At 41.4% G+C, this 23,761-nt stretch overlaps 1 protein-coding gene across 2 annotated transcripts in view; it reads left to right on the forward strand.

Moving 5' to 3' along the window:
- Positions 1–4,257: 4,257 nt before the first annotated feature.
- The window catches only part of bcl9 (BCL9 transcription coactivator), a 35,968-nt gene continuing 16,464 nt past the window's right edge, over positions 4,258–23,761 (forward strand). Inside the window, exons 1-2 of one of the 2 annotated variants that reach the window (XM_049593844.1) lie at positions 4,258–4,430; positions 6,296–6,464. The gene's annotated coding sequence lies outside the window, so the exon portion shown is untranslated. Of the gene's footprint in view, positions 4,431–4,477; positions 4,813–6,295; positions 6,465–23,761 lie in introns of those variants that run through there. The other variant, XM_049593845.1, reaches the window with a different exon arrangement.

The raw sequence follows: 23,761 nt of genomic DNA on the forward strand, positions 1-23,761 counted from the left end.
TGTTGCTAACTCAAATTTCGTGACGCAACTCCTCTCAATAACTGAAAAGATATAATACGCTCGTGATTTTGTCCTTGTACATTTAAACTGCCATGCGCACATAAAACCGAGCCCTCAAACAGCCACTTGAAGAAGAGCGTCTCAGTTTGAAAAGACGTCTTCACTTTGAGAGACTAAATCAGTTCTCAGTGAAGAACGGGAACACACACACACACGCACGCACGCACGCACGCACGCACGCACGCACGCACACACACACACACATATTCAGGCCAGCTAATATTGTGTGCACTTAAACACCAATTCATTCAATCCCCAGTTGTCGTGATTATACATTTGGGTTAGATTTGAAATGTATCTTGATTAAATATTGAGAAGGACCACTCTCACATTGCATGTTCTTAATGTTTCACTCATCCTCTGAGGCTTGCCATAGTCTGATAAGTGTGTGCGTGTGTGTGTGTGTGTGTGTGTGTGCTGTAGCTGAACATAATTTTATTTATCAAGCAGTATCAGTCTATATTTTAATGTCATTAGCTACTTTGCACATCATGAACACTAATAAAACTGGATGCCACTGAGTAATACTGCTTAAAGAGAAGGAATGAAGGACGATCTAATGTAATAATATATAATATATAATATAATAACTAAGTCTTTTAAGCCTCTTTCCTCTTGTAACGTTAAATGGGTAAAATAAATTGGGTGGACAAATTATTATACATTATTATATACATCCCTCATTATAAAGCAATGATGATTTTGAGGGTTATGAACTCATGAATTATATGATTAATAAAGTAACTTGATGTCTTAAAGTACAGAACCCGAAACTGATATGTTTCTAGGTGTCTTACAGTTTCTCTAATGTTACACATACATTAAAGGACATCAAGGTTATCTCAGCGTGAGCTTGAAGGCTACACATTTATTACAGAAAACATGAGTCAGGAGGTGGAGTTGGAGTTTGAAAGACATGGCCATTTGCCAGACAGGGAGGATTGGATGTAAACGAGGTTGCATTGTGGGAAATGTAGGATTGAGGATTTTATGAACTCATACTATGGGCCAAAAAAAATCAATAAAACCCTAAATACTGTCACCTTTGCTGCTTTAATTTTTCCTTTTTCTATTGAGACTCTCAAAACTTCATAGATGCGCTGTATTCTTTTAAAACAAATACAGATGTAGTTAAGTAAGTGCAAACCAAGACACTTTAATACAGCTGCTGCTAAACTGACAGCTTCATTAATGGAGACAAACATCTGGACAAAAAAATAATCAGAATGTTAATTCCACAAATGGCTAAATGTCAGTATCCTAGTGACAGTAACACCTGGCTGCAACACATGATTCAAGATTCATTTGCCAAATTCTTGATTAATTAATCAAGAATTTAATCTCTGTTATCATTAGATACTGAGAAATCCATCCATCTATTTTCATCCACTTATCCAGGGCTGGGTCAAGGGGGCAGCAGGCCAAGCAAAGCACCCCAGACGTCTCTCTCCCCAGCAACGCTTTCCAGCTCCTCCTGGGGGACCCCAAGGCGCTCCCAGGCCAGATGAGATATGTACTCCCTCCGGCGTGTTCTGGGTCTGCCCCGGGGCCTCCTACCAGTGGGGCATTCCCGTAACACCTCTAATAGGAGGCGCCCAGGAGACATTCTGATCAGATACCCGCACCACCTCAACTGACCCCTTTCGAGGCGAAGGAGCAGCGGCTCTACTCCGAGCTCCCTCTGGATGTCCGAGCTCCTCACCCTGTCTCTAAGGCTGAGCCCAGTCACCCCACAAAGGAAACTCATTTCAGCCGCTTGCATCTGTGATCTCATTCTTTCGGTCATTACCCAGAGCTCATGACCATAGGTGAGGGTTGGGATGAAGATGGACCAGTAAATCAAAAGCTCCCTCTTCACCACAATAGTCTGGCACAGTGCCTGAATCACCGCAGAAGCCGCACCAAACTGACGATCTATCTCACGCTCCATTCTACCTTCGCCTGTGAACAAGACTCTGAGATACTTGATCTCCCTTGCTTCAGGCAGTAACCCTCTCCTAACCCGGAGGGGGCAATCCACCTGTTTCCAGCAGAGAACCATGGCCTCAGATTTGAAGGTGCTGACTCTCATCCCGACCGCTTTATAATTGGCTGCAAACCAAGGTCACGGAATTTGTGATGGGCATTTCTCAGTATCCCCGGTATGGAGATACTGAGAAATGCCCATCTCAGATTCCTACAGCCCAAAGTGACACCCTCAAATGTCTTAATAATCAGTCTAAAACCTTAAAGGTGCAGTATAACCCTTGACAAAGATTGTTGGCTGTTGAGTCTCATTCACAGGCTGTCTAATACAGAAGCTATGGACTGATAGGCCCGAACCACCAACAACCCAAAGAGTCAGTATTTGAAGAGCTGGGCATGACACTCAACAGTCAACTGTATCACTCCAGAATTACTTACAGCACCTTTCAAGAGATACTTCACTCACAAAATGACCTTTTATAAATGCCACCACTGAAACTGAGAACATATTGATCAGTTGATTGATTGGGAACACCTTAAACAACAGCAAAACTACATCAAAACATCCATTTACAAACTATCACAAAACTTTGTATAATAATGTGTCTTATATATCCAGTCGTATGCTCAGTACTTCACAAACGCATGCATTTTTGCTTAAACCTTAGTATATAAAACTGAACTGATAGTGAAACTTAACTACTTAACTATGCTCTCTTCAAAGCCAAACTCTATACGAAGTTATTTTTTTTTTTTTTTTGTAAAAATGCATGTGTTTGGGAAGTACTGAGCATACAACTGGATAAATGAGACTTGGATTATACTGCCTGAATGGTGTAAGAGTTTGTAAACAGATGTTTTGTTATTGTTTTGCAGTTGAAGATGGATTTCTAACAAAGTTTTCTTCACGAATTTAAGGTAACATGGCATGACTGATCGATAATGATCATTATATGGGTGAAGGATTCCTTTACACTAAAACAAACAAACAAAAAAACACTAGCTGGATAAATAAATCTTGTATTACACTGCATGAGTGGTGTGAGAATTTGTAAACAGACGTTTTGTTATTGTTTTGCCATTGTTAAAGGTGGTCCCCGGTCAATAAATCAATCAATATGTTTACTGTTTTCAAAGTTTCCTTCACAAATTTTAGGTAACATGGCAAGACTAATTCATAATGGTCATTTTGTGGGTGATGGATTCCTTAAAACTACAACAAGCAAACAAAACAACAAACTTACAAACAAAACAAAAAAAACCCCAAACCCCACCATGGTTTAATAGGCAAGATGGTTGCATTGTGGGAAACGTAGGATGGAGGGTTTGATGAACCCATAATAAAGGCCCCCCAAAAACACCCTAGATACTGAAATATTTGCTACTTTTCTTTTGTGACTGACAAAGCTTCACACAAATGCACTATTGAATCACTGTATTCCTTTAACACAAATACAGATGCAGCAAAGTTAGTGCATCTTATAAAGACAACAACTTTGATACAGCTGCTGCTAAACTGACAGCTTCATTAATGGAGAAAACATCTGGATAGTAAACAAAAAATGACCAGAATTGTATAGATAACCAGTAGATAAATGTCAGCAGTGACAGTGCAACAATTATTTTCTTTTTTAATTGATTAATAATTTAATCTATATTGTTATAACATATTGAAAAATGCCCGTGACAAATTCCTCAAGTGTCTTTACAAACAGTCCAAAACTTAGCCTAAGACAAAAACATCTACAAAGTCTTATTATGGAGATGCAGGTGTCTGTAAATAGTTTCCAGTGATTAGGCTAATTGATTATTAAACAGGCTAGTTGCTGATTAATTTTAAGTTAGTCAACTAATCATTTAATCGACTTATGATTTTAGGTCTTAACACCACACTTTCTTTTTTTTCCTTTAACTTAAAATCATTATCCTGTGAGAACTTCCTCAAGTCTGATGCTAGTACTCCCAAGTTCTTTCATATGAGGAAGTTCGATGCCTCCACAAAGACACAGCTGCAACTCCGCACAACACAGCAACAGTTTATAAACTATCGTTTCATGTGTTTGTCCTGCTGTGTATATTAGTGTTTTTATTTAGTGTTTAGTGTGTAACATGGAGTGGACGTTGGCGTCTCGCTGCTGTCCGACAGTAACATTCTCACTGGCACACAGACCTGACCTAGAATTGCTACTTAGAATTCGGGCGAAACCATCGCGCCGGAGCGGAGGGGGGAGAGACGACAGGAAATCTTGACTGGGATGTAATGGAGTAGGACCACTGGAAAGCTCGGGCGAAAGGGGGGAGACATATTTCTATTTTATAATGTTCCCCTGATAATGTTGTGATTTGATTGTTGTACAATATGAATCCGTCGTGCGAGGAAAACGGAAATTAACCCGACATTCCAGGTGAGTGCTCCTTTTCTCAAATCCAGGTGGAAAGTGTCGGTACCACAGCTCGCCTCCTGGCAACGGGCACACGCGGGTCCTCCTCCCGGGGACATCTCACTCCGGTATCCGTTCTTCTCTGCCTCTGTCCCCGAAGGCTGGCTAGCAAACCCACGTCGTGTCTGGCCTGGCAGACAGCGAGCGCCCTTTCAACCGTAAATGCCGATTTCTCCAGCGCACCAGCAGCGGATTATTCACGATGTTTTCAGCGTGGTGTAAAACCCGCGGAGAAATATTGGTTTTTACCCCATTATACTGGAGGACCGCCCGTGCTTCGTGAAAATGAAAAAAGGATACAATGCAGCATGCATGTTCTGCATTCTTCGGGAGTACCACACCGCTGGTATTGTATTTGCTTTATTAAAAATGTGTTTGATATGATTTATAAACGCGTAGCGAGATTATAGGCCTCGGCTGCTTGATTGTGTCGGCCAGCCCTATCATCTGCCGAGCGATTTAATTGTTACATTGTTAACGGAGCTAGCACAACTTGAAAATGAACGTTTGCCTAAGGAGGGCCTGAATTGTTTTGTTGGCACACAAAGCCTTTGAAATGAAACGTTTCGTGTGTGTTTTTCGTGTGCTTGTGGCCCGACGTCGTTGTTCTCGCTCTCAGCCGCCGTCCAGTGCCTCCCTCTTCGGGGAAGACTTTGTTTGCGCTGGCCGACGCTCCATGAATGCAAGTGCTGAAGTCCTCCCTTCCCCCCCAGTTCTCTGGCGAAACAGGAACAACTTCTTTTAGGAAAAAGAAAAAAAAAGTTCCTGGAGTTTCAAGCGCCATGGAATTACTTTGTCCGCCAAGAGTTGTCCAGTGAGGCGCTGAGATTTCAGGGGGGAAGTGTAGTCTGGGTGGCTGTTGTGTGCTTTACGTTTATTTGCGGAGTTTTAGGGTTTGTAGATGTGTGTGTGTGTATTTTAGGGACGACTTCCTCGAGTAGGCCCGTTTGTGAGTAACTTGTGTGGCATTGTGCTGTGTTACCTCGGCAAGACCAAGGCAGCTAAACATGGCAAAGAATGTGTTCAGTGTTTTTGGTTTTACCAATCTTTTTTTTTTTTTAGCTTGTGAGTGAAAAAAATCCACAGGTCCCACAGTGTAAAAAAAATTTAGTGAGAGACATCTGATACCTGGGAATTTTGTGAATTCACTCCCCCCTTATGAATAAAGTCTTGTTACCTTTCATGAGTTCTAGTAAGTGCCCCTAAGTCATTTTGCGTGGACTCAAAAATAGATTTCCCCGACTTCTTTCTTGTAATTGCAAAGAGCTGCTTCTGTGCTTTGCCTCCTTGATGCTGTTCTCCAGGGTGACCTCTGAGTCTGGAGGTAGGGGTTCAGTATCTTGAAGGATACCTGCCAGTCTCTGAGATTGAACCACAGACCTTCCTGTTACAGGACTCTGGTCTTGTCAATTGCTAGGCAACACTGCTGTCTGCACAGTCCTCCGGCGGTTTCATATTTATCTCGTCTACTGTCACCACTTCTACCTTATTTTCTTTGCATTACTGAGATGTAAAAAAAGTCACATTTCGCCCCCACAGTTGTAGTCTGCAGAAGGAGGATGCAAAGACGCAACGAAGCTCTTGGTGGAGTATCATAGGCTGTTTTGTAGTCCCTCGTGTACACCGGTCGATAGCTGAAGTATAAATGAGTGTTTGGGTTAAAAAGGCAAGCATACACTGTTGCTGTAGCCCCTAATGACCTAAGCTTTGCGCTGGTTATGTGTTTGCTACATGTCGGCCTTGTCAACACGAGCGACTGAGTGCTTTTCCTTGCCATCCGCTTGTTGGTGCTTCACCCGATGAGCAAAGTTGTCTCCCCTCTGTTCCAGGTGTGAATGACTTGTGGCTGTAAGGTGTCGTGAGTGGGCCAGGTTCCTGCACAGCCTCCGCGGCTGACTGCTGGGAGGAGTCGAGTGGAGAGCAGACATCAGTGCCCAGGGGACCTGAGGCCTGGTTCTCCATATGAGGCCCTGCTGAAAGGGCAGGGGGGCTTCTGAGGTAACCCAGCTCAACTCTTGCTCTCTCTGTTTTTTTTTTTCTCCACACTTTATCACAGAGTTTTCTTTCATGCATACACATCTCCCCTTGTTTTGGGACTGACTGCGAATAAATGTAGCGCTCTTAGTCCCATTTTTCATTGCTTTAGTCTTCAAAACTGTAGAAATGACAAGAAGCAAGCACCACAAGACACGCCAGGACCATATCCGCAATCACCACCTGTATCCCATGTATCTCAGTACATTTCTATGGGTGTGATGGTGCACAAAATTCACAGTTTTGTGCTCCCCAGTTTTCCGGTCATTGCTAGGTACATTTTCCATTGATAATTCCTGAACTGCAGCTTACAGTTGTTTACACAGCAGGCGTAACAGACTGATTTCAACGCACTTGTGAATGCACATGGTCGCAGAGCTCACGCACTTTGACCATATACTTAAATATGGTTTTCACTGTGACATAAGCTACAGTTTACATGTGAGTTTGGTCACATATATGCAGCGATAAACTCTCCATAGTATTAGTTACTACTCTGGCACAGTCTGCGTCTGCAGTGAGGCTACATGATGCGGTCGTAAATCAAATGTTTTAAGTGTTTCTACAGATATACCCGACATACGTTTAGACACAATCGTAGTCCATTGAGCATTACTAAGTGGGCTAAGGTGACTAGACAGCAACTAGTGTGCTGCTAAAACTTTGCAGGGTAAACTCTTAGAATTTCTGTTTTGCATGTGCGAGTTGTAGACATAAATAGACGATTTTGACTGTTAAGGTCACAGGGTGCACCGAACGTATGTCACATACTGAACCGCATGTCCAGCACCAAGCGGTCCAGGACAAAAATGTGTACCGTTACATCTTTAACATTTACTGTGAGCTAATTTGTTTGAGTGTTAAATTTACTATATTGTGTCCTCACAAATCCCCACAATAGAAAGAAAGCAATACTATCTGCCAGGAATCCCACAGTGCATTGCATCACATTTATAGATATGAGAAATAATCAGTCATGCAGCACCATACTTGTCAGCGTGGATGCAAAATGATGATGATTAATTAGTGTCCGAAATCTCAATTTACCGCCCACTATGGAGTAAACCGCTGCGTTCCTATTGTGAGTCGTGAATGAGAGAATAAGGTCGTGATTTTGGATTTTGTAAAGCAATTATTTATTATACGCAGGAATCACTGAAGCGGAAAGAAATATGTCTGTCTGCTATCTTTCCCTCAGTCACATTAAATGCATTTTCCCTCACTATAATGTTGTTACTGTTTTTCAAACTAAGACCCAACTTTTCTGACATTATCAAACGTGGCAGCAAATACTTCTTTCTTGCGCTCAAAGACTTAACTGGTGCCATAACTTGAAAGCTTAACACTGCTCTGATGCAACAGTAACAAGCCAGGCACAGGCTCTTCCTAACATCAGTCACTATCTCTTTGACATTTATCTATGGATGTGCCCACATTGATAGCTGCAGTCTGATGAGAGAGGCCTTGAATTGTAGAGCGGTTACCCCTGTGCAACCACTCTTGATGCTCGGGGAAGCGGCTTGAGGAAAAGGACCTCGCTGCTTTGGTCTATCAGTGCGATGTTTGGTCTCATTCTCTGATCTGCACATGCTGAGGACACAACACGGTCAGGGCGCTCTTCCTGAGAACGCTGTCCACACTGTTTATTTATCTGCTATCTAATCCAAAGCGTGTTAACCAAAAACCACAGTGAGGTGAAGGACGCAGGGAAATGGATATTGATGTAAAGCGGCAAAGGATTTATTTTCTCCTCTTGTGTATTGGTGTCTCATGTTTCCGTGCATTTGTTTGCTTCATGGGTTTTCTAATTAAAACTCGCAAGGCTTGTGTTGTGTATGACGTGGAGGGATGTGTTGGAGAGGTGGTTTGTCTCATCGCCTGTGTAGTGGGTGGCAGGAGGCTCCTCTCCCCGCTCATACGCTAGATTAGACCCAAGTGTGTCCATATTTTTTTTCTGTTGCTTGAAATGTTTATTTTCACGTTGTTGCTTCATTATAATCTTTTTTTTTGTGTATTGGTTTGCTTATAAACTAAGAAGTGTTTATATTTAGCAAAAAGAGAATCAACTTCCCTTTTACCTGCTGTTATGAGTAAGATGTCCATTCACAAGTAAGGAATGCTGAATGGCTCCTACAATAGTCAGGCCTCCATGGTACTGTAATTATGTAGTGTTCCCCATGGAGCAGGAAAAATACAATTTGGTTTTTAACCATCGCTGGTCTGCAAGTTTACATTCAGCTTGCTTTGAAGCTTCAAGTGATGCTGAATTATTTTGGTATTGCAAGGGAATTTCAACACTTCAACACTACTACTACTGGACATAACTTGCGGCCTGCAGGTCAGAAAGGATACCAGACAGCCCCCTGAACCGTTTTTCAATTCACAATGTCAGTAAATAGATTTACAGTGGAGATTTTTTTAGTACTTTCAAGTACTTTAGGGTGTCAGAGTGCATAAAAAAGCATCAAATTGGAGCTTGTTAATCAAAATAGTGCCAGGGTAGGGTAGGATCTCCTGCACCCCTGCCAGAGGTACAGGCTAAACCCTGAATGTCCTTAAATCCTAGAAATGCCCCTGCGTAGACCTGAGCTGTGCAGAGCTGCTGTGACAGGCCCCTGGCCTCCTGTCATTTTGCAAAAGGGGCCCCCGGGCAAAGGAGCATCACTGATGTATCGTCTACTATGACATTAATGACAGAACATAAAAATATGTAGGGCTGTACCCAACTCTGAATTATTTCAGTTGAATCAGATAAGTCTGTTTAATATGAATATTTGTTGATTTGTTTTAAAGTTTCAATAGGGCCCAGCAGGACGTTCAATATGACAGCGGCATTCACTTAACATAGTACACAAACTAACATCACTAGCGATAGATCAGAAATCTGCATCTACATTTTTTGCGAACACTAGGTAGGAAACAAAAACACAGACTATGTCGTATTAAGTTGCTGTGAGCTGTAAATTCACCACTTCCAAGCAGAAGAGAGAAGATAACGTTGTCTCCCAGCCTTACTGTGGAAAGTTTCTCCTCCTCTGTGCTGCTGCATAGTGTCTGCAGTTGTGTGTACCAAAGATTATCGTGAAAGTTGAGAGCACTTACTCCGCAGCAAAATCAGCGACCAAAACCTGCACAGCACACTGACTAGCAAATAAATAAAAAGACTGGTTGGCTAGAAGCAATCTCAGTGTCTGACTTCATGTCTGACTTTTAAGCAGCAGCCCTAAAAATATGTTATTATAATACACAAAAGAAGAATTCACAAATTTTATTTACAGACACTTTTTTTTAAAATAAAATTTACATTTGTTTCCCAGTCCTGAGAAAGTCTGCCTTGACTTTTGCAGTCAGTTTGCAGAAGATTTTTAAGAACTGTTAGATATAAAGGTATGCTACGCACGAATTCTTGGTTACTGTTTGCAGATGGTATCAGCAGCGAAAGTGAAAGTGAAAGCCAACCCCAGATTCACTGCTACTGCTTACTGTCTGGCACCTGGTAGCTACCAAGCTATAAAGTCCCGACCTCACCTGCGCGCTGAGCCCAGGAACGTCCCAGACACAGCAAAAAAAATAAGAAAATACATGCAGAGGGAGGGATCTCTGCAGATAAATACACCACCACACACTTCTAGTGGCTCATAAGTGAGTCTGAGTAGTCTGAGGCAGACTACTTTCGTATCAGTCTACACATTGTTTTTTAGGAAAATCCCACACAGTATATCTTTAACTTAATGTTTGAGGACGAAATGTGAGATTTAAAGTTAATGGCAAATGAGGCTTAAAACAAACATTGGATGTCAATTTCTATGGATTTATTGATTGCTGCAAATATCGTCCATTTTGCCCCGCCAATAGTCATAATGAGCAGCTGTCATATCTGCCTTGTCAGTCAAATAAGAAGTGATTTGATCTGATGCATTGAATTGGTATTTGCACTGATATTGACTTTATTAAATGAATGGGGACATCGGCCAGATGTGACCCTACCAGAGGGAAAGAAGAAATGTGACATCCTATATATGTGTAACAATATATAGATCTGCATGGATAAATCTATTTAGTGATCAACGACCCAATATTATCAATACAAAGATAAAAATTGCTACATATCGTCTTAAAGATAGACTTTTATTTGAAATTCCCATGGTACATCTGTGTCACCAATTCTGTCCAAGCACACCTCCTTCCTAAACCTTCAAACAGTACTAGCAGTCTACTGAATTGAATCAAATCAATCATGGCAGACTTGGCAATATCATCAATAATCGTATATAATATCGTATAGCATGAAACTAATGATTTACACCCCTACTCCTAAAAACAATATAATTTAAGTCAGCTAGTCACTTTTGAGACAGGAAAAAAGTAAACTGGTATTGGATGAGTACTCTGCACAAGCTTGTACCCAGAGTTTGGGTATTAGAATTGGAATTCAGAGGGAGAAAAAGTAGAATCGATGTATCCTAAATAAAATAATTGAAAGACCAGGCTGCAAATTGCACAAGAAAGAGAGCACCAATAACAATAAAATGTAAAAGAAGATAAAATGGGAGACAAATGGGTGACAATAAAGTAAAAATGTGATTACAATATAGAAAGCATATGCAGAGAGAGATAATGGATGGATGGAAATGATTATGGAGGTACTAAAATAACACAAAAATCATTGTTTAATAAATAAGACCGTGTTGTTTTAGGAGCAAGAATGCCAGTTATTCAAATCTAAAACTAGTGTTAAATGTTATGCATAGATCAAATGACATAAATATCCATTCTTAATATATAGCCGTTCATTCCACGCAGCATTCTCAGTGAGTAGAAGAATAAGTGCATCAGTTATTTTCTTTATTTATTCATTTGTTCACATTCGGGGCTGACCAATATAGAGCAGTCATCTCTTAGAAATGTTATAAAGATAAATTATAATAATAAAGGAAATTGGCTACACGAGGCTGCAGGACGTCATTTTAAAACAAATCTTTTAGGACTCCAAGGACCAGTTTCTCGTAGTAAGTCTTTACAGCTCAGTGTGGCTTTCCAAACAGTTGCAGCTATAAATATGAATGTGTTTTTCTACTCGCTGCATTTCATATCTTTTTTAGTGTAGGAGGTCTCCGTCTATGTGGATGTGTGGTGGGATTGTTGCCCATACAGGACCCACAGGGACGTGTCTGGCTGAGTCAGAATGTACCTATAATTCTGCTTTCATGTTTCTCTGCCATGATTGACAGTTACTGCACAGACATGCTGCTCCTCCCGCCTCGAGGGGAGTGGTCCGTTCAAACAGAGGTGTAACCTGGGGGCCACGGTGACCTGCAGTCACCCTGGATATCTGTGCTGAGATCAGCCAGCCAGGTTCACTACAACTACCAGATTGCGTGTTGTCACTAGTTAGCGTGTTTTAACGTAGCACCATGACTCCATGTTAACCAGCTGGCGCTTAGAGAGAAAACTGCTCAGGCTGAAGTGTTTGAGTTGAGATTTTGGACACTACACTTCCTGGGATTTATTTTAAAATGTTTTTTGTTCATGTGGCTATGCAACAGGTAGAAGATGAGATTCCTGACTTACTTTGTTGATCCCAAATTATTAGGTTCTTGCATATTCTGCCATTTGTCAATTTACCATAAAATTTGGTGCATGTGAGAAGGTTCAAAGAGCTTGGTTTTAATTTGACTGAGTTTGCTAATTTTATGAAGCAGTGATAAGCATCAACTGTGTCAAATCTTCATTATCAAGGGTTCTTTGACGACACTGTCAGTGTAAATGAGCAGAAGCTTCTGCTATGTTAAATCCTTTATGTTCTTTGGTTGAGTGCCTGATAAGTGATGCTGTGTATGTGACAGTGCTTTGTACGAAGTCTTCACATCAGTATGTGAGAAAACAAGCAAAGTTTTGCTGGGCTGAATGTTTTTAAACACGCTTTCTGTTTATCATAGACTTTGATGTTTTAAACGATATCACAACAAGATTTTTGGAAGTTTGAAATTAGTTAAACACTAGATGATGGTTTAATTTGAATAGCCTTAATTTGCAATTTTTATGCTGTTGCATATTAAAAGTTGTTTGTTAACAAATGAAACTGCAAACATTGTCTTGGTTAACTGGTTAATATTGGATTTTATTTAAGTGTAGCAACCAGTGATTCTGATTTTGCCGCCAGTTTGTTGACACGTCTTTGCGTTTTGCAAAGAGAACTAAAAAACTGTATGAAGCTGCGTAGGGGTGGGTGATATGGCCGTGATATGTATCATGGTATATGTTAGGAGTAGGCGGTATGGCCCTAAAGTAATGACACAATATTTCGAGGTATTTTTGTGATAACGAAATTAGTTTTAAAAATTGTTTTATTATTAATTAAAGAACATAGAATAGAAACAAAATAAGTGATAGTGAACCATGTTAACCAAACAGTTTGCCTTCAGATACTCAGTTACAACTAAACAAAAATGATCTCTCATATCATTAGTTTTTAAACAACAACAGTAACTCAGAGTGAGACTCTCATTCTGTATACAATACTTATAGGTAAACGAAATAACATGTACCACAATTTACACATTTAAACAGCTTCCAAATACAAAAAATGTCCCCTATGATCTATATATATATATATGTAAACCAACAGGTGATTTCCTTCTTTTAGCAAGATCCTAAGTGATCGAGTTGGTTTCTTTTTCCCACCAGCACCTTTATGCTCTGAGATTTCTCCTCTAATCATCACGCTGTAACCTGTGGTAGGCTGTTATAATACCAGAACTATCGCACATTCACATGTATGTAGTTTGTTGTCGAGCCGCGAGTCATGTAGGTTTACATTACAAAAGGTTAATGACAAAATCATTTGACGACACCAACTACCGTGTGCGCACAGTGAGAGAGGAGAAGGAGAGACACTGTGCTGCTGCCAGAGGAGCTGCTGAATGAGTTCCCTCATATCTCAATAAAAGAGTCTGAGAAGTACAGGGCTGTTCATAAAACATTCGGGACGCCACAGTTTATTCCACACTACTGAAGCTGCTCCTCTTTTTGGAACCACTGTGTAGTCGCTATTAATTTCGCTTTCAGCCATGCTTGTTGTTGCCGTGGGTAACAGTATGACGTCAGTGTCAACAAGTCTAAATATCTAGATGATATGGCGCAACTCTAGTATATGTCATTTTATGAAACAGTTATGGTATATTTCCGTATATTCAATTTGAAGAAATGGAATAGAATATAGATTGTGGGTATAAAACCTCATTTTCCGTCTATCTCAGATGATAACACTCTTCCTGCGTGATAACAGTCACTACGTAAAATTTAGTTCAGTTAGCCACACTTCATTTTAGGGCTGCGCATGAAACAACAACTTCCAAGCTAGCAATCTACACGCTAAGATGTCTTTCAGTGTTTTATGTGGCGTTTTCTTTTGCAGGGATTCAGCCATTTTAATGCCAGCAGTAACCTCTCCACTAGTACAAAATTAAAAGTGCTTTTCTGACATTATTTTAAGCGGGTATCGTCGCTGCATCATGGGCTTAGCGCCACCCAAGATGACTGGTTGGTTAAAAGAAATACAAACAAAACAGTGTGCGAAATTATGAGGGGTTCAGCTAGACCTTTCTCCAGTACTGGCACAGCATGAAAAAGATTTTGGCTTTGTCAGGCTACTGTCCTTACAACAACACTCTCCCTCTCCATGTCTGCCTAAATTGTGTTACCCTGCGAGGCAGCTACATTCACAAGAATCACAAGATCACGTGACAGTCATGAGATCATGCGCGACTCCTGCCCTGATTTGCTACACAGCCTGCCATGGTAAAAACGCTACTGCCAAATCCCTACTGCCACATATACAGACATATCACCCAACCCTACCACTCAGCTGCTTGTAATTACAGTCTGATCAATATGGCGTGAACAAGCCATACACTACATGTATTTCACAGTATTAGTCCATCACTATGGGTGGCAATCAGCAGGAACCTCCCAATAAGGCATGAGGTACCAGTGCCACGAACATTCAAACATGTATTGTGATTTCTAGTGTGCTAAAATCCTGTAATGTTGTGGTTTGATGAGTTTTTTTGATATTTTCCTGGTTGCCTTTTTTTAATATTGGATTATGTGGAGCAGATAATTGGAGGCAGTGTGTTGTCAAAGTTACTGGGATGTGTCAGGAGGAGACTGTTGGGCAGGCAAATCAACAGAAGCCCTCCTTTCTGCTTCCACAGTGTTTAATTATGGATAGTGGTGAGCTGAATGTGCCTGCATGTTGGGTGTTTTACTCCCTTATTTTATTTTGCTTACAAACAACTGTAGTCTTATCACGATTCAGGTCTTTTTTTTTTTAAATTTGTGACTTCCAAAGTAGTGCCACACCTTAGATTTGAACAGCTAAAATCGTTATCCTCCATTTTTGTTTTTGCTCACTGTGTAGTAATTTGAGCCATGTGCTTATGCTCATAAACAGAGGAGGTGAATGTATTTTCTGTGCCGCTCAATCACTTTTACTTTACTTGAACGTAACGGAAAACCATGATATGCCTCATACATTCAGTGCAAAGATTTTAGTCCTTATAGCAATACAAAATTGTCACATTCCTTGTCTTATTCCTGCCACCATTGAAAGTTTTGAGCAACTACAAGAGCTAAACAACTTTACAAGAGTAGTACAATAAACAAAGCGTAACAACATTATCATCTTTCCTGAGTAGATAAGGTGTTAAGAGTAAAGGAGAAAGTACAGTGTGTCTCTAACATCAGGATTAGTTGACTGATTGCATTTTAAGCCACAATAGTTGGGTTGCATGGGTAATATACTGTATGCTTTCAACATACAGCATGTGGGTAATGGCGGGGTAGACATGTCTCGTTGCAGAGCATTCATAGTTTCAGAGGCACGCAAGCTCAGTCTCGTGGGAACAGCAGATGCCATAAACTTGTAGAGCAGTTTTCAGTGCATCTCAGACATTATTAGGACAGCTAACAACTGCCGCATGTGGGTATTTCCATGTGCAATACTATGGGTATGTGCACGTATATTGCTCTGTGCTTGTATATCTAATTCGCCAGGTCTTAGCCAGTGTGTTTAAAATTCCACGGGAATGACACACAAGTGCAAACTGGGGTAATTCAGGGACACAATCTGGCTCGTATTCTCTCCAGAGTGCTAATTTTGTTGTAAGATAGAAGAGGAGACGGAGCGCGTATTGTGTACGCCGCGTGTTTGTGAGTGTTCTTCTTTGAGTAAAATATATCTGTGCTCGTTTGATGTCATGCCAGGTCAGTGGAGATGCCTGAACTGTGTCACATGGTCTGACAGGCTGAGAAGTCACTTTGTTTCTGTTGCGTAGTGATTTGTAATGTACAAAAAAGAATCTATGGAAAAAAATATTTTGGGCTGCACATCTTAAAATTTCATTCCTTTCTTGCTTAATGCTCTTAGTGCTATAAATTGAGGTTTTGCACAGCGTGGGCTGTATTGACTGCTGCCTCTAATGTGGGTATTTGATGTTTCTGTGCTGTTTGTTGTGAGCTTCGGTATCAAGACATTAATGACACTCATGTGTAAGAGTGTAATATATTGGCAAGTGGCTTGCAAGAAGGGCCTTTTGACCAGCGAGCGAGGAACGCAAGCCTCCTTTACGCTTTACCGCAATGGTCTGCTCGGCCTCTGAAGGGGCTGGCCGTTGGGATTTCCCACAATGCTTTTAGCCACAGGGAGACGTCCTCCCAGCATGAACAAGGGAGGAATGTGGCCCGAGTGTGGGAGCGACCGTCAGGATGGAGGGAGGGAGTCATGGACCAGAGAGCATGGTCAAGGGAAGGGAGGAAAGAAGGGGTATGCACAGAGGGCAGCAGAGTTTCTCTTAAGCAAATGGAGTTTCTGTTTGGCTTCTCATTTTTAGCAACAAATCAGAGAAAGGAAGTGTCGCTCTGCTGGAGGTTTTAATGTGTTCAAAATTTGGATCCAGAAGAAAACCTTCCCCAACACAACGTTAATGTTTTTGGTCAGAAATCCACTTGCCCATAGTCAATTTTTACTCGCCCCTGCACAGATTGTTTTATTTATTAGAGGTTACACCAAAGTTTAAAGTTAACTATCATGAAAAAACAACCCTGTTTTATCTGCCTTGCTTTCGAACTTGCAAGCTGCACAGTATTGAGTTACTTCACCCACATCCTCTTAACTCTGTCCAACTAGATTCCTGTTTCCAGGATAACTGAAATGCTTGTGCATCAGTTCAAACTTTGCCATAACTACCTGCCATTGTCTCGCACATGCCCGAGTTGTGGTGTACATATGCAACTCTCATCAGAGGTGAAAAGGAAGCAGGATGGCTCACTACTTCTTGGCTATTTCCGTCACCGACTCCAGAATGTGCTAAATTCTTTTTTACCTTTTGCCTGATTGGGCAATTGAGTTGCTAGCTCTATTAGCCAAACATAGTATTTTACTTGCCTTGTGCAATCAGCAGTCTTTTTTGTTGACCCCTGCAATGTGCATAAATGAATGTAAAAAAGCTACCCAATCCAAAAGGGATCCAAAAAGATTCAGACCGAGTCTGAAGTAGACCTGAGGATGATTAGGACTGTATCTAAATTGTGGTTGACCTAAACAGACCCAAGTAGAGACCACAGGCAATTAATTGGTGTTGCAGCATGATGGGCCACAAGTCAACAAGTAGCAGTAGTCTAAACAGTTTTCTCTCACCTAAAAAACATTTTCCTCTGCAGTCTGACACACCGGATAATCAGAGCAGATTGCAAATTGGCTAGGATCCATTCGTGTATTAGACATATTGATTTATAAACCCAGGACCCTACTGTATCTGAACCCAATTAGATGTAATATAATCTGAACCTCGCTCAACTTGGGTCCAAGGACAGGGTCAGTATCTGAGTGGACCAATGAAGTGCTCCGCTTACTACTGATGAATCTCAGGCAGAAAACCCTGGTGCTTCACAGTAGCCACATTTACACTGCCTGTGTAAGGCGGGAATATTGCGCGAGTATTTCACCACATTGTTTTGTATATAAGGTACGATCGCAGAAAGGAGGGGACAGAGTTATCTCGTCTCTGTGCCTGAAACTGAGGTAGTAACAGCCTTGAAATGAGGTCTTTGTGAATTGTAAAGCTGGAAGACATGGGTGGAACAGGTGTGAGGTTTTGATTACGTATTATGCTGGCAACCCACAGCGGGAGATTTAAAAAGCAGCTGTTAGCAGTTAGCGGCTAATTAAAAAAAGAAACAACGACCGTAACTGCCTGCAAATCAGTGAGATTTGGGAGCTCCTTACCTCCCGAGTAGAGGACGGGATTAGCTGCCATATTACAGAGAGGGTAAATAATTGTAACTGATGTTATGCCATCGTTGTTGATGAGGCTAATGACTCCTTGTTTATCTTTCTGTAGCTACCGTGGCCATGGCTTGCTATGCTAACATTTGCAACCTACTGGCATACAACCAGTTTGTGGGTTAGCAGTTAAAATGTTAAGCAAAAGACAGCGTGATTTATCTATCTATAGACGGAATCTTACATCCTCAAGATTGTGCACATTGTGTGGGTATTTCTCTTCACAAGTCAGCCTCAACTTGCTGATATTTTTTCACTCTGGCTTTTATTGCTAGCACATATGCTGCTAGCAGAGGAGAGAATTTATAGCAACGTCCAGTCAGTTGAAACGTTTTACAATCAACCTTCTGGTACAAATGCTGTTTTAAAATGTTTTTTTATGTTAATGCCTTTGTAGAGTCCAAAACTTTAAATATATGCCTTACAGTTTAGTTTTTATGGTAAATAAAATCCAAGGTAAATGTGATATTAATCTTGTATTTTTTTTACATTAAATTTTTGGCGACATTAATCACACAGTGAGCATTTGATATCGGCACATCCCTAATTTGCACCCACACTTGTTGTGTTAGAGAAATAATGGCACATTGTTGCCGGATACTCAGTCTCTTTGTCTCATATTGAATAGGAAGGTGAGTGTGTGTGTGCCTGTGTGTGTGTGTAAGAAAGACACACCCACTTAGCCAGAGATCCAGAGACGCAGGGCAGATGGACAGAGATGGAAGTGCAGGGTGAAGTGTGTTAGACGGAGATCAGAGCAGGCCGGAGTGCTGAGTGCCAGTCCTGCTGCTGGAGCTGGCCGCCACACATGGCACCGTGCCCAGGCTACGCCAGCAGATGTGTCACTAGTGAGTCAGCTGTGTGTGTGTGTGTGTGTGTGTGTGTGTGTGTGTGTGTGTGTGTATCTCAGACACAAACACCCACCCGCACACTCTGAAGAGAGCGACTTGTGTAATAACTCCCCCCTCCTCCTCCTCCTACGGGTAAATCTGTATCACACCCCTTTCCCATCCTCCTGCTTTCATTGCCACTTCCATCATTGTGATGGACACGGTGAGGCTTCTGTCACCACGATATGATATGACAAAATGTGACATTACACACATGTCGCCTCCCTGGGGATGGAGGGGCATCGTCTGCAGACCACAGGAGAGGATGAACCCGAGGATGGGGGAGTGAGAGTTGTTGTACAAATGCAGGACACACAGACAAGTGGAGAGACAGCTGATACAGGGGGCAGTGTTGGTGAAAGACTAACACACACTTACGAGAGCAGAAGAGAAAACCTGGGTGGAGACGGACGGAGATATGAAGCTATTGTACTCTGGGAGCAGTTAAGAGTTTGGAGAATGCGGAAAGGTTCATTGTAAATATTTGCATGGCTCTGAGCTCAGTCATTCTTGTGCGAGTGCAGTTCATGTGTGAGCGCCCTTGTTCCTGTCATGGTAGATGCATTATGTCAAATGTTACGTCCGTGGCGTCATAGCTCTATCTTTAGAGACACTTAGCATTCCTAACATTCTGTGTGTATAAGCGTGAGTCATGTGTTTTATCTGCAGGGTGTGGCATGTTGGGATAGTGTTCTGAGGAAGCCACCTCAACAGGTGAGCATGCAGGTGTTTCCTCAGCCACGTTGGGATGTCCAACAGATCTTTATGTGCAGGGCAGCAGAAACCTTGTTTTCTGTTACTCTCCTTGCAGTTTGTTGTGTGTGTAGTCAGTTACTGCTTCACCAGACAGGTATGTGTGGGAACTAGCTGTAGTAAGGAAGCTGGTTCTGTTGATACTATCCAAGTTAAAGCTAATCTCTGCCACTTAAGAATAAAGATGTACCACATTCAGTTTCACACAAGTTAAGTTTAATTTATCAACAATAAAAGGCACACTGCCTCAATTCAATAGACTCTGGCTTTGTTGTGACAGTCTTTGTGTGTGTTCAGGTACAACCAGTCACCAGTGTTTGTTAACTTCATGAGTCATTTACTGACTTTATGACCCTGCTCTCTAAAAACACAAACACATTTAGTTGTTTTATCAAGAGTTAGTACTAAATTCTGCACACCAGAAAGTTTTATATACAGGTGTGTCGAATAAAACCCAGTGTGAAAGAACAATTGTATCCAGCTCACTGTTGTACTCACTTTATTCATGACGTTTCAGTCTTTAGATCCTCATCAGGCAAAATGTAGGGATGTGTGCAATCAGTTGATAAGTTAAACGTTGATACCCTCGCCATTTGGTACTTAGTCGATTAACTTTATGCACTGAAATGTCATAAGATAAGACTTTGTTAATTGTGTGAAGTGTAAATTTACGTGAGAGCAGCTCAAGATTTAGAAGCACCAGAACAAAGGGAAAAAAGTACAAATCACATGAATTGAAAATAAAATTATATAAAATCTGTATACACAAATTTATATACACTACCTACACATGTCTTTCTACTTTTAATTAATTTAATTTCTAATGTTAACGCGTAAAAAAACACAAAACACAAAACCCAATTGGCCTGTTCATCCTGCCCCGCAAGTAGCGAGGTGAAAAGTGGGACAAAGATGACATTACCTAACACCAGCACAGTTTGGCAGTATTTTGATTTTATATAGTGTTAATAAAGCATGATGCAAAGTGCCGTACATCTCAGCTGCATTTATAACATGGTTCACTTATTGAAAAATGTGATTAGTGATTTTAAATTGCTCTTTAATATATGCAGTATTTTCTTACTCTTAGACTCGGAAGTCAAAGAGTCAAAGTTCCATTTTAGTGTCAGGGAAATTAGTCATTGTGAACATACCTAGTAAAAAGCATGATTCATATCACAGGAGTAAAACAGGAACACAACGTAGTACCTCGCGGGAAGACTTGTCTGTCTGTTTCCTGCTTTTGATCCCGTTACACCTGCTCTCAAGACACTGATGACGGCAATAAAGCGTTGACTCAGGAGGATTTTTTTGGGTATGTACTAAATTTCAATGTGCCATTATCTCATAATTACCATCTGTGCCTGCTTTTCAACCAAAGAAACTTGGCTGACTTTAAAATTTGTATTTATTTCATTGTTTTTAAAGCAGTTTCTTAAGTAGTTTGACCTGAAATGCATTTTCAGACATGAAATTAATGCATAATTTCAGACTGGCTGCTATTAGACTTCCATACCTGATTGGGCTTTTGTCGCAAAGCTTTGGCGTAATAGTTCATACGTGTCATTTGATGTGAATGATTATTTGGTGCATGCAAGTTGCACCCTCGTGTAAAGAGATGGAGAGGCTTTTCTGTTTGAGAGAGCTGGCTGCTGCTGCTGCTTCAGACTGCACGCTTCCTCGCTGATGGCTGTGCGTTTTTTTTTATATTCTCGCAGAAAAACTGCGAGGAGAGGTGAAAATAATGTGTCTGATATTGGCCTAAACAAATAATGGACGAAAGAAATTCTTGAGATGGAGGCCGAGCAGACGGAGAGCGCGTAGGGGAGCTCGAGAGCGAGAAAGAGAGAGAGCAATACTCCATTGTGACTGAACTGCAAAATGGGATTTGCATAAATAAGGCTGAAACATCAGCAGGCCCTTTTACAGCCAACAGCAGGGCTGAGATGAGGGGAAGAGAGTTGGTGTGTGTGTGTGTGTGTGTGTGTGTGTGTGTGTGTGTGTGTGTGTGTGTGTGTGTTTGTACTTGTGTGTTTTTCCCCCATCTTTTTAAAAATATTGTCTTTGTGGTATTGCTGTGTTTAAAATTTAAGCTTGGGTTGGCAGCAAGGTCAAGGCTCCTCTCCTCATTCGCACACCTTTAAATCCCCGCCGTACCAGTGGATACTCTACTGGTATAAAGCCTCCCATCTCCCCTTCAGAGGAATTTGGGTGACGTAGCAGGGAAGGTCTACTCTCTACACTGCGCTCAGCCAGCGTACGATGACTGTTACATAAGCATGAAATGAAATGCTCCCTTTTAGTGCCACCCGCATTGGAAAACCCAAATCTAATTGAATTGAACTATTTTCTGCCCTCTTTTCATGTGGAACCTCATATTTATATCAGAGGCAAGAAGCTCATTTTTAGAGCCTCATTATACTGTTTTCCCATTAACTTGCATGCGCTGCAGCTCCCCGTGTGTGCTGTGATAGACAGTTCAGCATCTTTACCGGAGAAAGAGGAAGAGAAATCTCTGTGATTACCTCTACGGTGTTTTTGTTATGTGCGTGCGCAGTGGGCTGCAGTGTGCACACCTGATGTGTGTGTACGTGTGTCATAACGCGTTCCCTATGACAGTCATGTCAGCAAGCTCTCCAATTAGTGTCTCGTTAGCGTGCGATTGGAGGGAAGGGGTGATTGACAGGTCCTGCTGTTTGCGTCTGTATACGTGCATATACTCACATTACACGCATTGGTGTATGATTGGGGTTTAGGTTTAAATAACACCCCTCGAGGGCATGCAGGCTAGTTAGGGCTCAGTGAGGCAGGGGGCCGGTTCTTTGATATAGTAAAATGAAATCTCCCTTAGCAAAATGAACACATTTTTCAATGGACTTCAACGGAACACCGTGTCTCAAGACCCTTCTGGTACAGCATATCGGTCAAGGCTGGTCTCTGTCCTCGCACCACAGTGAAGGAGTAATCTCTCCACTTGAGTCTGGACAGCAGAGCAGCTGCTCATCCACATTCAGCCACTTGCACTTTTTAACTGTACCTAGACACCCTGTTATGCTTCTGACAAAGTGCTTTTCAGATGGTCAAACACCTTCTGAACCACCCCCCCCCCACCTTTCTAAAAGTCAGTAGCCCTTTTTACACAGAGATTCAGCAGCACTGCTGCGATGAAGACCCTTCATTACACCACCATTCCTTTTTTTGTACAGAACCAAACAACACCATCATAATGCTGCTCCAGTGTGTGATTTTAGATAGCATGCTGGCATTCCAGAAGCAAAAGTGGCATGACATGTAACACAACTTGGCCAGCGACTAGTGTAACATGGAGCACTTGTTGCGCAGTGCTTTTTAAACAGTAACAACGACATAAGGTGCAACAACAATTATTAACCATCCCTGTTAAACAGCAGTTGATCTCTGCTTAGAAGGCAAAGAGCTTCCACTGTCTCCCTCTTCTGCGGACATTTAAGGTGGCTGTTCTTCATCTTTGAGTTAGCTGCTAACTGCTGCTACCTGCTCTATAAATCTCCCGGTGGTGGGTCACACACATAACACATTCTCAAAATGTCACACTCATCTTGTCCTGCTGGTTCACACTTATTACACAGACATTGAATTAACACTGTTGCTACCTTCATAGCCAACTTAAATACTTAATTCACTAAATGACCATTTGGATTTCAGTTAGCGATGCTATGTTATCTTGAATTTGTGAAGAAAACTTTGTTTTTCTTGCATGCCTCCACGGTTAACATATTTATTTATTGACTGTAATGCTGCACGATTTGATAAAAATGTGCGATTGTGATTTGAATGGACAATATCACGATTTGCAATTACGATTACAATATAATACATAAATGGTATCATTAGTCTTTTTGCTTGATTCAGTGTTTCCCCTACATTATATTAGGGGGGCACTGACCTGACCTGACATAGTTCGTATTATTATGGACAGTGTAAATAACCATCAACAGACAGAGCACAGTCAAACACGATGCTCACACAGCAACGCAGCCTGGCACTGTACACACAGCGGAATGAGCCTGTGTTGCGTTCAGGCGTTGTCACGTAAATGACAAATTCCAGCACACCATAGCACAGCACAGCAGCATGTCAAGTGGGCCGAAACCAAGCAAAATTGCTCAGTTTTTCATTTGTTATTATATAGTTTGTTACAGAGTCATGATTTCCCTGTGACACTTGAAAATGTTTGCGTAATTGTGCTTTGTTGTTTTGAGACTTTGGTGGCTTTCAGTTGTCTTTTCGTCTTT

This window comes from Epinephelus fuscoguttatus, linkage group LG13 (assembly GCF_011397635.1).
Source record: "Epinephelus fuscoguttatus linkage group LG13, E.fuscoguttatus.final_Chr_v1".
Lineage (NCBI taxonomy): Eukaryota > Metazoa > Chordata > Actinopteri > Perciformes > Serranidae > Epinephelus > Epinephelus fuscoguttatus.